At 47.0% G+C, this 15,441-nt stretch overlaps 1 protein-coding gene across 1 annotated transcript in view; it reads right to left on the bottom strand.

The window, feature by feature from the left end:
* Positions 1 to 15,441, bottom strand: part of LOC126267894 (puratrophin-1-like) — a 1,105,633-nt gene that overhangs the window by 842,486 nt on the left and 247,706 nt on the right. The gene's annotated exons all lie outside the window — the stretch shown is intronic.

The raw sequence follows: 15,441 nt of genomic DNA, 5'->3' as shown, positions 1-15,441 counted from the left end.
GCCACAAGTTCCGCCAAAAAATCGTAACACAACAGACACAAATGTCATGCAAACACAATATCACCTGACGATGGAGAATTAAACCTCTGAAACACGTCGTTGAGATAAATATACAGTGACTCCTAACAGTAAACAAATATTTGTATACAGAATATGACAGTGTCACAAGTTCCTCCAAAAAATCGTAACACAACACACACAAATGTCATGCTGACAAACGTAAATCCACCTGCCGATGGAGAATTAAACCTTTGAAACGCGTCGTTGAGATAACCAGTGACTCGTAACAGTGAACTGGTTGTTTCAGATAACTTTTGTTTTATTCAAGAAATACGCCGAAGTTCCCGATAAAACCCAGTTGATAAATTTAGAACATCTGAATTGGAAGAAGCCTCAGTGGTCATTAAGATGCCACATCACCAGATACATCCCGTAGGTATCATGAGAGTAAGGCAGATATTATGGCGCATACATAGGCAGATAGACAATTATTTTTCCCTCGATTAATACACAAGTGGAGTAGGACAGGGAATCGAAAATACTGGCACTAAGTATCCTCCGTTATACATATAGGTGTAAGACAACATGATGTCAGGAATCGGAAGTAGACGCCTCTCATTACTACACTGAAGCACCAAAGAAAGTGGTATGGGCATGCGTCTTCAAATACAGACATATGTAAAAAGAAAAAAGCAGAACCCAGCGCAGCGGTCAGCAACGTCTATATAAGACAACAACAGTCTGGAGCAGTTGCTAGATCGGTTATTGTTGCTACAATGACAGGTTATCAAGATTTAAGTGAGTCTGAATGCGGTGTTATAGTCGGCGCACGAGCGATGGGACACAGCATCTCCGAGTGTTGAAGTGGCGATTTTCACATACGACCATTTCACGAGTGTGTCGTGAATACCAGGTATCCGGTAAAACAGGAAATCTATGACATCGCTGCGGCCGGAGAAAGATCCTGCAACATCGGAACCAACGACGACTGAAGAGAATCGTTCAACGTGACCGAAGTGCAACCCTTCCGCAAACTGCTGCAGAAAAATGTTGGGCGCTTAACTGTCAGCGTGCGAACCTTTCAACGAATCTTCATTAATATGGGCTTTCGGAGCTGAAGGGCCACTCGTGTACCCTTGATGACTGCACGACGCAAAGCTTTACGACTCGCCTGGGCCCGTCAACACCGACATTGGACTATTGATGACTGGAAACATGTTGCCTGGTCGGACGAGTCTCGTTTCAAATTTTATCGAGCGCATGGAGACAACCTCATTAATCTACGGACCCCGTATTTCAGCAAGGGACGATTCAAGCTGGGGGAGGATCAGATACGTCCAGATACGACCCTGACGGCTGACACGTACGTACGCATCCTGTCTGATCACCTGCATCCATTCATGTCCACTGTGCATTCCGACGGACTTGGCCAATTCCAGCAGGACAATGAGACGCCCCACACGTCCAGAACTGTTACAGAGTGGCTCCAGGAACACTTCCGCTGGTCACAAATCTCCCCAGACATGAACATTACTGAGCATATCTGGGATGCCTGTTCAGAAGAGATCTCCACCCCTACCCGTCTCGTGCTCTTGACAGCCCTGTAGGATTCGTGGCGTCAGTTACCTCCAGCACTATTTCATAAATTAGTCGAGTCCATGTCACGTGGTGTCGTGGCACTTCTGCGTTCTCGCCGGAGCCCTATACGATATTAGGCAGGTGTACCAGTTTCCTTCACTCTTCACTGAAGGCGCAACTGATTAGAAAAATGTTCTTCTTACGTGTATTTCGGGGAATAGCCAGGACAGCAAAACCCGAAAAATACGATACTGTATTGAGGCTGATCTTGGACGCATTATAATCTGATAAAAATGACAGCACCAAACTAATTGCTTTAGTACGGAGCCGCGCTGTTGCTACGGTCGCAGATTAGAATCCTGCCTCGGGCATGGATGTGTGTGATGTCCTTAGGTTAGTTATGTTTAAGTAGTGCTAACTCTAGGGGACTGATGACCTCAGATGTTAAGTCCCATAGTGCTTAGAGTCAAACGAATTAAGGGGGCTAGGACGTCAAACGGGCCGACTTGTAGCAGGAGAGGCACCACAGGACATTTTAATTTCCACTGTCTATACTTTTACAAATAAATTCATAAAACTTTGTCAGCATGACCAGGAAGAATTCAGAATTCACACTCATTGCAGTGGAAGTTTGAAAACATAACGAAGTAATTTTTTTTACATGTGAAATTTCATCATTTTTTTCACTTACTAATGGCAGCATTTGTTGCTATAGGTACAATTTTCTTCATAAATAAGAGAGATTCTTCAATGAATTTTGCACAGCATACAAACCATACTTAAAACTCTAGAATTTTCCAAATCTATTAAAACTGTGGTAAAAATTGAGGTTGTTGTTGTTGTGGTGTTCAGTGCTGAGACTGGTTTGATGCAGCTCTCCATGCTACTCTATCCTGTGCAAGCTTCTTCATATTCCAGTACCTACTGCAGCCTACATCCTTCTGCATCTGTTTAGTGTATTCATCTCTTGGTCTCCCTCTATGATTTTTACCCTCCACGCTGTCCTCCAATACTAAATTGGTGATCCCTCGATGTCTCAGAACATGTCCTACGAACCGATCTCTGCTTCTATTCAAGTTGTGCCACAACCTTCTCTTCTCCCCAAACCTATTTAACACCTCCTCATTAATTATGTGATTTACCTATCTAATCTTCAGCATTCTTCTGTAGCACCACATTTCGAAAGCTTCTATTCTCTTCTTGTCCAAACTCTTTATCGTCCACGTTTCACTTCCATACATGGCTACACTCCATACAAATACTTTCAGAAAAGACTTACTGACACTTAAATCTATATTCGATGTTAACACATTTCTCTTCTTCAGAAACGCTTTCCTTGCCATTGCCAGTCTACATTTTATATCCTCTCTACTTCTACCATCATCACTTATTTTGCTCCCCAAATAGCAAAACTCCTTTACTACTTTAAGTGTCTCATTTCCTAATCTAATTCCTGCAGCATCACTCGACTTAATTCGACTACATTCCATTATCGTCGTTTTGCTTTTGTTGATGTTCATCTTATATCCTCCTTTCAAGACACTATCCATTCCATTCAACTGCTCTTCCAAGTCCTTTGCTGTCTCTGACAGAATTACGATGACTATAAAATTTGTGTCTTTTTCTAAACATGAAGTTTAAAATATAACAGTTCACTCGTTTTTTCATAAATTAAATAAATTCTACAGTTTCATACACCTGTGAGTATTGTATGTATGCTGTGCAAAATTCATCGAAGAATCTCTCTAACGTATGAAGAAAAGTGTACCTATAGCAACAATTGCAGCCATTAGTAACTGAAAAAATGATGAAATTTCGCAAGCAAAAAAATTATTTTGCTATGTTTTCGAACTTGCACTGCAGTGGGTGTGAATCCTGAATCCCTCCTGGGGATGTTGGCAAAGTTTTATGAATTTATTTGTAAAAGTATAGACAGTGAAAATTAAAATGTCCTGTGGTGCCTCTCCTGGTCCAAGTCTGCCCGTTTGACGTCCTACCCTCCTTAAAGCCGTAGGCACACGGACCGTGCTGTCGAACGTAAACGTGCAGCGTGCCAAGTTCAACGTGCTGCTCAACGGTTAGGAACGATGCGACTTGTGCACACGGTACGTGGGCCCCAACGTGGTATACGCGATCGCAACGCACTCCAGCGATAGTTGAGGCATGCTTCTAGTTAATAATCAGACTGTTTACTGAACGGGAGCGAGTAAAAATCCATTAAAACGGACATTTCCTCCATCGTCCATGAAAAGGAAAGTACCATGTCCAATTAATAAGGACACAGGCTGATAAAAGTTCCATTACAAACAGTGCATTACAAATTTGGAATACTTCTCTGCGTAAGATAAATATTATTTCATCACCCCCACATTTTAGTAAAACCCCAAGGTCAGCCTTACTTGATCACTGTTCCTACGCAGTAGCAGAATATTTGCAACATGTGAACTACGAGGCGTAAAAGAAAATGGAGCAAAATATCTTCATACAATTAGCGCAAGCTGTCCTGTAGATTAAGCCAATCCAACAAAGCCACCCCTCAAAAAAAGGTGAACTTCTATTTACATAACATCAAATACACTCCTGGAAATGGAAAAAAGAACACATTGACACCGGTGTGTCAGACCCACCATACTTGCTCCGGACACTGCGAGAGGGCTGTACAAGCAATGATCACACGCACGGCACAGCGGACACACCAGGAACCGCGGTGTTGGCCGTCGAATGGCGCTAGCTGCGCAGCATTTGTGCACCGCCGCCGTCAGTGTCAGCCAGTTTGCCGTGGCATACGGAGCTCCATCGCAATCTCTAACACTGGTAGCATGCCGCGACAGCGTGGACGTGAACCGTATGTGCAGTTGACGGACTTTGAGCGAGGGCGTATAGTGGGCATGCGGGAGGCCGGGTGGACGTACCGCCGAATTGCTCAACACGTGGGGCGTGAGGTCTCCACAGTACATCGATGTTGTCGCCAGTGGTCGGCGGAAGGTGCACGTGCCCGTCGACCTGGGACCGGACCGCAGCGACGCACGGATGCACGCCAAGACCGTAGGATCCTACGCAGTGCCGTAGGGGACCGCACCGCCACTTCCCAGCAAATTAGGGACACTGTTGCTCCTGGGGTATCGGCGAGGACCATTCGCAACCGTCTCCATGAAGCTGGGCTACGGTCCGGCACACCGTTAGGCCGTCTTCCGCTCACGCCCCAACATCGTGCAGCCCGCCTCCAGTGGTGTCGCGACAGGCGTGAATGGAGGGGCGAATGGAGACGTGTCGTCTTCAGCGATGAGAGTCGCTTCTGCCTTGGTGCCAATGATGGTCGTATGCGTGTTTGGCGCCGTGCAGGTGAGCGCCACAATGAGGACTGCATACGACCGAGGCACACAGGGCCAACACCCGGCATCATGGTGTGGGGAGCGATCTCCTACACTGGCCGTACACCTCTGGTGATCGTCGAGGGTACACTGAATAGTGCACGGTACATCCAAACCGTCATCGAACCCATCGTTCTACCATTCCTAGACCGGCAAGGGAACTTGCTGTTCCAACAGGACAATGCACGTCCGCATGTATCCCGTGCTACCCAACGTGCTCTAGAAGGTGTAAGTCAACTACCCTGGCCAGCAAGATCTGCGGATCTGTCCCCCATTGAGCATGTTTGGGACTGGATGAAGAGTCGTCTCACGCGGTCTGCACGTCCAGCACGAACGCTGGTCCAACTGAGGCGCCAGGTGGAAATGGCATGGCAAGCCGTTCCACAGGACTACATCCAGCATCTCTACGATCGTCTCCATGGGAGAATAGCAGCCTGCATTGCTGCGAAAGGTGGATATACACTGTACTAGTGCCGACATTATGCATGCTCTGTTGCCTGTGTCTATGTGCCTGTGGTTCTGTCAGTGTGATCATGTGATGTATCTGACCCCAGGAATGTGTCAATAAAGTTTCCCCTTCCTGGGACAATGAATTCACGGTGTTCTTATTTCAATTTGCAGGAGTGTATTGCAGTATATGCTTATATTTAACTAATAATAAAGTATGAGATCCTAATAAAAAGACGAATTTTAGGAAAAAAAAATCGGTAGCGTTAAGACGCGAACCACTGCCTCACTATAAAACTCTTGACTGATCAGTGACTCTACTCATTACGCTAAACTAACATCACACCCTTTCCAACTAAACAGGTTATGTTACCCCTTGCTGAAATCCTTAATCGTAGATAAGTTACTAATTGAAATTGAATTATAACAAATTGTATCAATAACAATACTTTTTGTGTGGGTTTTCAGTGTGTCGCTGCCTTCAAATAGCCTACTCTCAGAATACGCAAGTTAAAATAATTCTTTTGCCACGAGTATGATGTTTCTCATTATTTTATTGTAACGAATCACACAGTTAACAACTGGTTTTCCTGTGATTCTCAATTTGCTGGTGCTCAGAAACGGCATATATACACATTGGCTTGAAATGAATGCCAATATGGCGCCTCACAACTCTGTACTGAAAGCAGACGGAGTGCGTGTGACGTTGGTAGCGTTGTGCCATCTCATTGGTCAACGCTCAGACGCACCCTCAGGATATCTGACACGCTAGGTATTGCTCTGCACTTTCGGAAAGACTCCCGAACGTGCTGTTCCACGCTATGAAGTCAGAAACTCGGCGCGCTCAACGTTCGGAAGCACGGTCCGTCTGCCGACAGCTTAAGGAACCAGATGGTGCTTCAGGAAATGTAGTTGCGGTCGATGCTGTTTGAGAGCTGCAGTCGCCTCGTATTTGTGACAGCTTTGCAGGAGCCACTTGTTGGCATGCCGGAGCACCGGCTGGGAGACAGCCCGGCGCCGGAAGATGGTCGCCTGGTTCACGGAGGACGCAGCGACATGTGCGGGCGACGACGGTGGGAGATCCGGCCCGCCTGGCGGAACCCACAGGGCGCGAGTGCATTCCCCGGAGCCGGTTCCGCCATTATTTATAGCACAATTACAGCGCTAACGGCGAGCGTCCATTGCGCAACGGCCGCCGTGGCTGCAGCCTCTGATCTGCGCGTGGCGCCAGGCCACTGGCGCGGAAAAACTAGCAAAAGAAGAAGCAGACCCAGCTGGTTTTGCTCAAAAATAGGCGCGCCCGCCCTGGCTGAGTCAGCGCGGCACAAGCGGGGCGACTCGTCCCAATTAGAGCATTGCGCCGGAGCGGCTGCCTCCGGCGATGCGGCCAGGGCGTCAACCCCGGTGCGGGGTTTATCGCCGCTGTAAAGCGGCTTACACCGCTCCATAAACACGAGCACAGCAGTAGCTGCGCAGGAATGAACGTTTTACGTGCACACAAACGAGTCCGGCACCTGTGGACCGATACAGTAGTGCTACGAAGATGAAAGCCATTCTGTCCGCCGAAGCCTGTTTCATCTGTCGGAACGAACTAAACCCTGCATCGCTATCGGATGTCATACTTACGCAGGATGTAACGCGCTACTCGGCGGCAAAAGATTTGGCATAGCCGGATGAGATTTCTCTGTGGCAGCTCTTTGCGGAGATGTAGAACTAGCAGCCAGAGACGAGGAGATGAACACGCGGACACCAGAGTACCTGGTGTGTGTTGTAAGCGTACAGTCTTTTCGCTGGCTTAGTTGTGGAGTATCTTTGCGGGCAGCCGCGTCTGTAGAAAGTCGAGTACAGGACACGGAACTGTTATGTTGTGTTGTGTTGAAATGGTTCAAATGGCTCTGAACACTATGCGACTTAACTTCTGAGGTCATCAGTCGCCTAGAACTTAGAACTAATTAAACCTAACTAGCCTAAGGACATCACACACATCCATTCCCGAGGCAGGATTCCAACCTGCGACCGGGGCGGTCGCTCGGCTCCATACTGTAGCGCCTAGAACCGCTCTGCCACTCCGGCCGGCTAGTGTTGTGTGTACCTCTGCATGTGAGAGGCATTGTTAGTATGGAAGTTTTAGTGTTGCTACAAGTACTATTACAGTAAAGTGATAAAATAAGCAAATGTTTCGGAGGAAATTGAGTCAAGAAGTAATTTAAAAATGAGCAGTGACGCCGATAACGTACTTGTGTATCCTCTCGCTGAGTGTCGCACAGTATCAATTAACCGCGCCGTGTTCGGTCTCGCAGAATGAGATGAGGTGAATCAGTAGAAACTAGTTACCATAAAGGAGTGCAGTCAAGTGCCAGTGTCTTGTACCGAGCGTGAGGACGTGCGTTCGATCATAGGTTTCCGCTGTATCAACAATCAGCCGCTCCGCTCCGGTTACGCGCATGCTCGTACAAGTGACAATTGAGAAGTGAAAAATTAACTTTACGGACAGAGCTGTATCATTACTGGTGTGAAGGAGGACTGGTACCAAAAGAAATCTGTGTATGCCTGGCGAGCGTAAGAACTTTCTTTCGATTATTCGGCTTTCGCATCATAAACAATCATCCGCGCCGTCTTCGGTACGCGTACGCTCGTTCAAGTGATATTGTGGACAGAAATCATCAAGACTGTTAATTGGTATAAACATTTACGACTCAGGGTGTAAACAGTGCAACCTCTGATTTCTTATCGTCTCAGAATATAGCAGTTGTACATACGAGACGTCAAACAGTGTTGTGTTTTAACGATGAATGGCTCCCCTAAACCCGCTTCCATCTTTCGATTGATAATTTCAGGCAAGCCAGCAGCAGTGTGGAGCAGCACAGCACGACCGCCGCCGGATTATCAGGTACGTGGTGTGGACAGGGCGCATGGTGAAGAAGCGGAGAAACCACTTTAAGGTACCCCACCCATTTGTACTCCCGTGTTACAGTGAATGAATGAGTGTGTGTGTGTGTGTGTGTGTGTGTGTGTGTGTGTGTGTGTGTGCGTGCGTGTGCGAGCGCACGTGTGTGCATTGTGTTCCACACATTCTTCTATACCACTGGACCGATTTCAACCAAACTTGATACACATATCACTTACAGTCAAGCCGCAATCGCTGCGGGGGTAACAACTACCTACCTATCAAAAGTTTAACGTATATGACGTCATAAACAATGAGATGCATGATAAACTGCAATATCATGCATAAGATTTTAATATATTTACTCTTTGCTACTACGACACTCCCACAGTGGAGTCAACTTAAATAAATCGCTTTTGCCAGCTTTCAACTGCGAAGCGCCAACGGCTGTAGGCGAAAACGATAGCCGTCTTTAGATTTCTGAAGACACGTTGTCATAGACACGCACTAAATCGCGTTGTAGACACGTGAAGCAGATGCGCGCAGCGGAGAGAACCACTGTGAGATCATGTTTTCTAATTTGGGAACTGTACTTATACAACAACATACTACGCATATTTCTTGGTACGACTGTTGCATAATTGCAAACGTGTTTTCATGAGTACGACGAAATGAAACTTTTCGATATTTCACTAAAAACGCAGTTCATTTTTCTGCCCGTTTCTAAAAGAAAATTTGCGAAATTAATACCTCGGTAAAGCTGGGTTTGTCAGCTAGTAGCTTATAAAATAAGTGAACTCATAACTGATTAATGCGTCGCATTGATTATATACACTCCTGGAAATGGAAAAAAGAACACATTGACACCGGTGTGTCAGACCCACCATACTTGCTCCGGACACTGCGAGAGGGCTGTACAAGCAATGATCACACGCACGGCACAGCGGACACACCAGGAACCGCGGTGTTGGCCGTCGAATGGCGCTAGCTGCGCAGCATTTGTGCACCGCCGCCGTCAGTGTCAGCCAGTTTGCCGTGGCATACGGAGCTCCATCGCAGTCTTTAACACTGGTAGCATGCCGCGACAGCGTGGACGTGAACCGTATGTGCAGTTGACGGACTTTGAGCGAGGGCGTATAGTGGGCATGCGGGAGGCCGGGTGGACGTACCGCCGAATTGCTTAACACGTGGGGCGTGAGGTCTCCACAGTACATCGATGTTGTCGCCAGTGGTCGGTGGAAGGTGCACGTGCCCGTCGACCTGGGACCGGACCGCAGCGACGCACGGATGTACACCAAGAACGTAGGATCCTACGCAGTGCCGCAGGGGACCGCACCGCCACTTCCCAGCAAATTAGGGACACTGTTGCTCCTGGGGTATCGGCGAGGACCATTCGCAACCGTCTCCATGAAGCCTGGCTACGGTACCGCACACCGTTAGGCCGTCTTCCGCTCACGCTCCAACATCGTGCAGCCCGCCTCTAGTGGTGTCGCGACAGGCGTGAATGGAGGGACGAATGGAGACGTGTCGTCTTCAGCGATGAGAGTCGCTTCTGCGTTGGTGCCAATGATGGTCGTATGCGTGTTTGGCGCCGTGCAGGTGAGCGCCACAATCAGGACTGCATACGACCGAGGCACACAGGGCCAACACCCAGCATCATGGTGTGGGGAGCGATCTCCTACACTGGCCGTACACCTCTGGTGATCGTCGAGGGGACACTGAATAGTGCACGGTACATCCAAACCGTCATCGAACCCATCGTTCTACTATTCCTAGACCGGCAAGGGAACTTGCTGTTCCAACAGGACAATGCACGTCCGCATGTATCCCGTGCCACCCAACGTGCTTTAGAAGGTGTAAGTCAACTATCCTGGCCAGCATGATCTCCGGATCTGTCCCCCGTTGAGCATGTTTGGGACTGGATGAAGCGTCGTCTCACGCGGTCTGCACGTCCAGCACGAACGCTGGTCCAACAGAGGCGCCAGGTGGAAATGGCATGGCAAGCCGTTCCACAGGACTACATTCAGCATCTCTACGATCGTCTCCATGGAGGAATAGCAGCCTGCATTGCTGCGAAAGGTGGATATACACTGTACTAGTGCCGACATTGTGCATGCTCTGTTGCCTGTGTCTATGTGCCTGTGGTTCTGTCAGTGTGATCATGTGATGTATCTGACCCCAGGAATGTGTCAATAAAGTTTCCCCTTCCTGGGACAATGAATTCACGGTGTTCTTATTTCAATTTCCAGGAGTGTATATAGGCGCTGGCTCCTATAACATTCACCTGCTGTATCGCTGTTGGATGACATTTCCGGACATGGTTCCCATTGAAAATAATATGTACTAACGCCCCTCTACAAGGCCTACAAGTGTGTAATGGGAATTTCCGAATACCGTATACGTCGTGGTGCAGTAAAACAAAGGTTCAGGGGTGAAAAGCAGCAAGGCACATATACACGAATACACTAAAACTTGTATTCATTTCAAAATGCAAATTAGTTCAGTCATTTGTAGAAATAATATTATATATTGTTTCACAGCTGATTTTCCCATCAGTTAAAACTTCCGGGCTGAGGTGTGATAGTATAAGTATAAAACTCTTCACTGATTTTTCCGATCCCTCTTTGTGAAAAATATACAGCAAAACACGATGTGCTTATAAAGTAATTTCTTTCACTTAATTATCACAAATACATGTCTTAGAAAAGCTTGTATAGTCTATCACATTTGCAGAATCTAGTTAAACACTTTCCTACGTTTCGCGTTGCTTAGGAACGAACTTTCGAAGTCAGACACAGGCGTTGAAAGCGATTGTAATCCCCTAACAACAATTTGATATTTAAGGCACCTCCGCAAGGTTGAGTGAATACGAAATAACGTTCCTTTTTTTTCTGCTTGCAGTGCACAAGATGGCATCAACACCGGATCCATCGGAGCCATCTGTCTTGGGATGTTCCGGAAGAACACGATCCTGGACGTCCGATCCCACCTTCTCGATTACTAACACAAGGACAGTCTTCTATTATCATTTCTTTAATTACTGATCTTTTGTAGACTCTTGACTACTAGCGTCGTTGCAAAGGCCCCGTCTTGATTTGATCATATCAAATTTACTATTGACGTTTCTCTATCTGCTGGTCTGTAACGACGAACGAAGTCTTCTCACTGCTACTTCACATTCTTGCTCGAGGGCTCCTGGGTTTAGATATTCATGTACTTTAAATTTGGAATTTTTTTAGAAACGTAACAATCTTTTGTATAACTTCTGCACTTCTCGGAATAATATCCGCAGTATCAGCTAAAAATCGTTTTTCGTCAAGAAAAACGGCCAAATATTTGTATGTGTTCAAAAATGGTTCAAACGGCTCGAAGCACTGTGAGACTTAACATCTGAGGTCATAAGTCCCCTAGAACTTAAGAATTACTTAAACCTAACTAACCTAAGGACATCACACACAGCGATGCTCGAGGCAGGATTCGAACCTGCGACCGTAGCTGCAGTGCTGTTCCGGACTGAAGCGTCTCGAACCCCTCGGCCACAGCGGCCGGCTTGTATGTGTTACTTCTTCGAATCAAGACGCCGTGCAGCCATATAATAGGATTTCTCGCCAACTTGACTTTAAGCAGAAGACGTGTTGTTTTATTTGCCGCTACTGTTAGTTTTTGCTGTGAACACCATGTTTTCTTAAATTTTTTTTCTTGTCAGCGATGTAGCGGCCAGTAAAGTCTCTTATTTCTGTTAGACTACCTCTGCGCACGCAGTGACGAGCTCCTGGATTTAGCACCACGTTACCCTCTTTCGGTCTCACTCGAACGCCGCTGCAAACGCAAACAGGCCGCGGAGAGCCTCTAAGTGCAAGTCATAAATGCTGCTCCCCTCCGCCATACTCCTTCCATTTTTGCAGCCTGCGCAGAGGTTAACGGCTACCCGTGGGGCAGGAGGCGTGCGAGAGTCGCCGACGCACTGGCGGCTTCCAGGTACGCGTCCTCAAAGCATACGCGATGGCGGCGGCTATTAGGTCTGCGAGAGCCATGCGAAATCAGGCACTCGGGAACGGATGCAGCGGCTGTCCCGTTGTCAGCGACTAGACGCGCCGCGGTCGCCGCTATGGGCTCAGCTGGAGAACGCACTATAGCGTGGAGGTAACGGCAGTTCGCATTTCTGTAGGTCGCGGAAACTGTCGATATTTACATGAAGAATGATCGCCACTTCACGCCAGACGTAAAATTTTAATAAACCTACAGGAGAGTCATGAAGCGTTGCAGTGGGGAACCGACAGTGTTTTATAGATTTTTTGGTGGTTCCATATGTTGTGAGCATTCTGGGATGTCTGTTTCGTCCACTAACGAGAACGCTTACAACCGCTCCGTACGATACATTTTGAAGGGCTGTGAGAATATTTGATATCCTCACGAAATCCATTAAAATGAAAATCAAACGGGGCTCAGACATTCATTCCGCATTGATCTTTGTCCTATCTCTGTTTTAGTGCTCCGTTTTGGAAAAGATTCTGCTGCGGATCTACTATGTTATTATCAGTGGTAATGACCGCTGTTGCTTGGTAATAGTTTACACATGTATATATACACACTTCTCTGATATCTCTGTATATGTATGGCCACACACTGACACACAGTACCAGCACTAGTAAAACACACGCTTACGACCGAGGAATACATCGTACGAGTGCAAGAAGTATAGCCAAAGTTTCATAGTCACAAATGTACGACTGTAATTTAATAATTAAATATCCGCTTCACTTGCCAGTAATTTCTTTTTATTGCACGACAGGCTTCAAAGCCTAAAGTTTCATCTTCAGGTGCCACCAAATAAGTATGCCGCGGTCTAGTCACTTCCACGACGTGGTGTCCAGGCGGGTGTCGCGGTTGTTGGTCTTCCGTTCGGTTCCGATTCGTTTCTTTGATGTGAGCATAAACACCCGCCCTCTCCCCTCCCATGACTGACTGGTTCTAGCGCCACACATTTGTGTTTCCATAACTGTTAGCACATGAAGATGAAGATTCAGGTCTCGAAACCGGTCGTGCAGCAAACATGAAATACGGGAGCTGAAGTTTTTTTTTTTTATTCTGTTAATATGTTCCTCAGTTACGGATGTTTGCCTGATCAAATATTTCAACCTTCGGAATTCCGCCAACACTTTCGCCACCTTTGTTGGAGCCATACCAGTGCATGTGTCTGTGGCATAATTGAAGACGTTAATCCCTTTTCCGCTGATGCCTATTGTGTCTCCAGGACCTGATACTGGAAGTTGTAAAACTGACGTAGTCCCTCTCCACGTGTTTTTTACAACATTGTTCAACAGGTAGACGTATATATGTGTAGTGGTTCAAAAATGGCTCAAATGGCTCTGAGCACTATGGGACTTAAAATCTATGGTCATCAGTCACCTTGAACTTAGAACTACTTAAACCTAACTAACCTAAGGACATCACACAATACCCAGTCATCACGAGGCAGAGAAAATCTCTGACCCCGCCGGGAATGGAACCCGGGAACCCGGGCGCGGGAAGCGAGAACGCTACCGCACGTCCACGAGCTGTGGACAAATGTGTAGTGGAGTCGTTAAAATCTTAAGAGTGTATTTTAATGTTACATTACCGTTTTATAAATTGTCCATTGAATGTGACTAAATTGAGAATGAATTGTGTCTGGATACGCGTGAGTTCGCCGAAAGGACTGCGAACCCAAAATTAAATTATATAAGAAACATTGCGACCTCCCTGTATCCTGCTGCTGTGATTGCGAATATCCCCAGCCATTTAATTATAAACTCGAACGTTTTGTAGATGATATAGTTTTCTGAAGAAAAAGTGTAGAAATATTCAGGCAGACCTTGATAAGACATTGAATTAGTGTAAATATTGGCAACTTGATTTAAATACTCACTTCACACATTGAAAAACCATAACATCATATGACTACAATACCAACGGGTCACAATTGACATCAGTCAAGTCATACACCTAAGTCGGTGTAACAACTTGTGTAGATATGAAATGGAGTGATAACATAAAGCTGGTTGTAGACGTCGGTTGATTGGTAGGTTACTGCGAAAATGCAGTCCGTCTACAATTGCTTGCAAAACAGTCATACGACCCATCCTAGAATGTTGTTCAGGTGGCACACATAGCAAGCAGGCGTAACAGGAGACACTGAACGTATCCAAAGAATGGCAGCACGAATGGTGACTAGCTTGTTTAATCCACGGGAGGGCTTTGCGGAAATACTGAAAAACTTGAAGTGGCAGACGCCTGAAGATGAACGGCAACTGTGTCGAGAACACTTATTTGCGACTTTTCCAGATGCGGTGTTAAATTAGGAATCTAACAAATAATAACCCCTTCCGCATATCACTCCAGTAGCGACCTTGAAATTAGAATAATTACAGCACGAATGGAGGTATTCAAGTAGTCATTCTTCGCGTCCTCCACACATTGCCTTTGCGACGACCCCCGGCCGCTCCCGGACTCTGCGGTGACACTGCCCGGGGACGGCGAGTAGAGGAGGCCAAGCCGTGCATCGCTCAGCCCCGCGCGCCAGTTACGGCCTGTAGTGAGCAGCGCTACGCACTGCGCCACTGTGGAGCCCGCCCCGGGCACACAGCGCCGCGCGATGCACACTGCTGAGGGCGGCCATCTGGCTGCTGTTCCGTGTCTTTGGGGACCAGTCACGGGTGTGGTGGCGCCCAGTCGGCTTCGCCCTCTATGTGGTTCGCTCAATCTACACTGCTGCGCATTAAAAAATTGCAACACCAAGAACTGAACAATAAAATTTTATTTATTGCGCTATTGCTGAATAGTATAATTGTTGGTCAAAAAGTTGTCATTCGATGACCCACGGCCCAGACTCGACGTGTCAATGAGGCAAAATCGCCGTGAGTACTGAGCCAATCGTGTCACCGAGTCACCAGGCGGAAGATACCCGTTTCGTAAGACACCGTGTCCTGCTGCTTGAAGAAGTCCGAAACTTCCTGCTGCTCGTCATCGAGCGAAAGGAATCGTCGATCCTTCAAAGTTTCTGTAAGGGACAGAAGGCATGATAATCGCAGTGGAAAAAATCAATAGGATGGATGTTCCAATGTCTGGCACGTGAGTTGGCGTAACTCCTGCGTTACGACATTTGCGACATGGGGACGT

Source organism: Schistocerca gregaria, chromosome 4 (assembly GCF_023897955.1).
Source record: "Schistocerca gregaria isolate iqSchGreg1 chromosome 4, iqSchGreg1.2, whole genome shotgun sequence".
NCBI classification, from domain to species: Eukaryota; Metazoa; Arthropoda; class Insecta; order Orthoptera; family Acrididae; genus Schistocerca; species Schistocerca gregaria.
The sequence above is the reverse complement of the archived record's forward strand: the minus strand, read 5'-3'. Positions and strand labels throughout refer to the sequence as shown.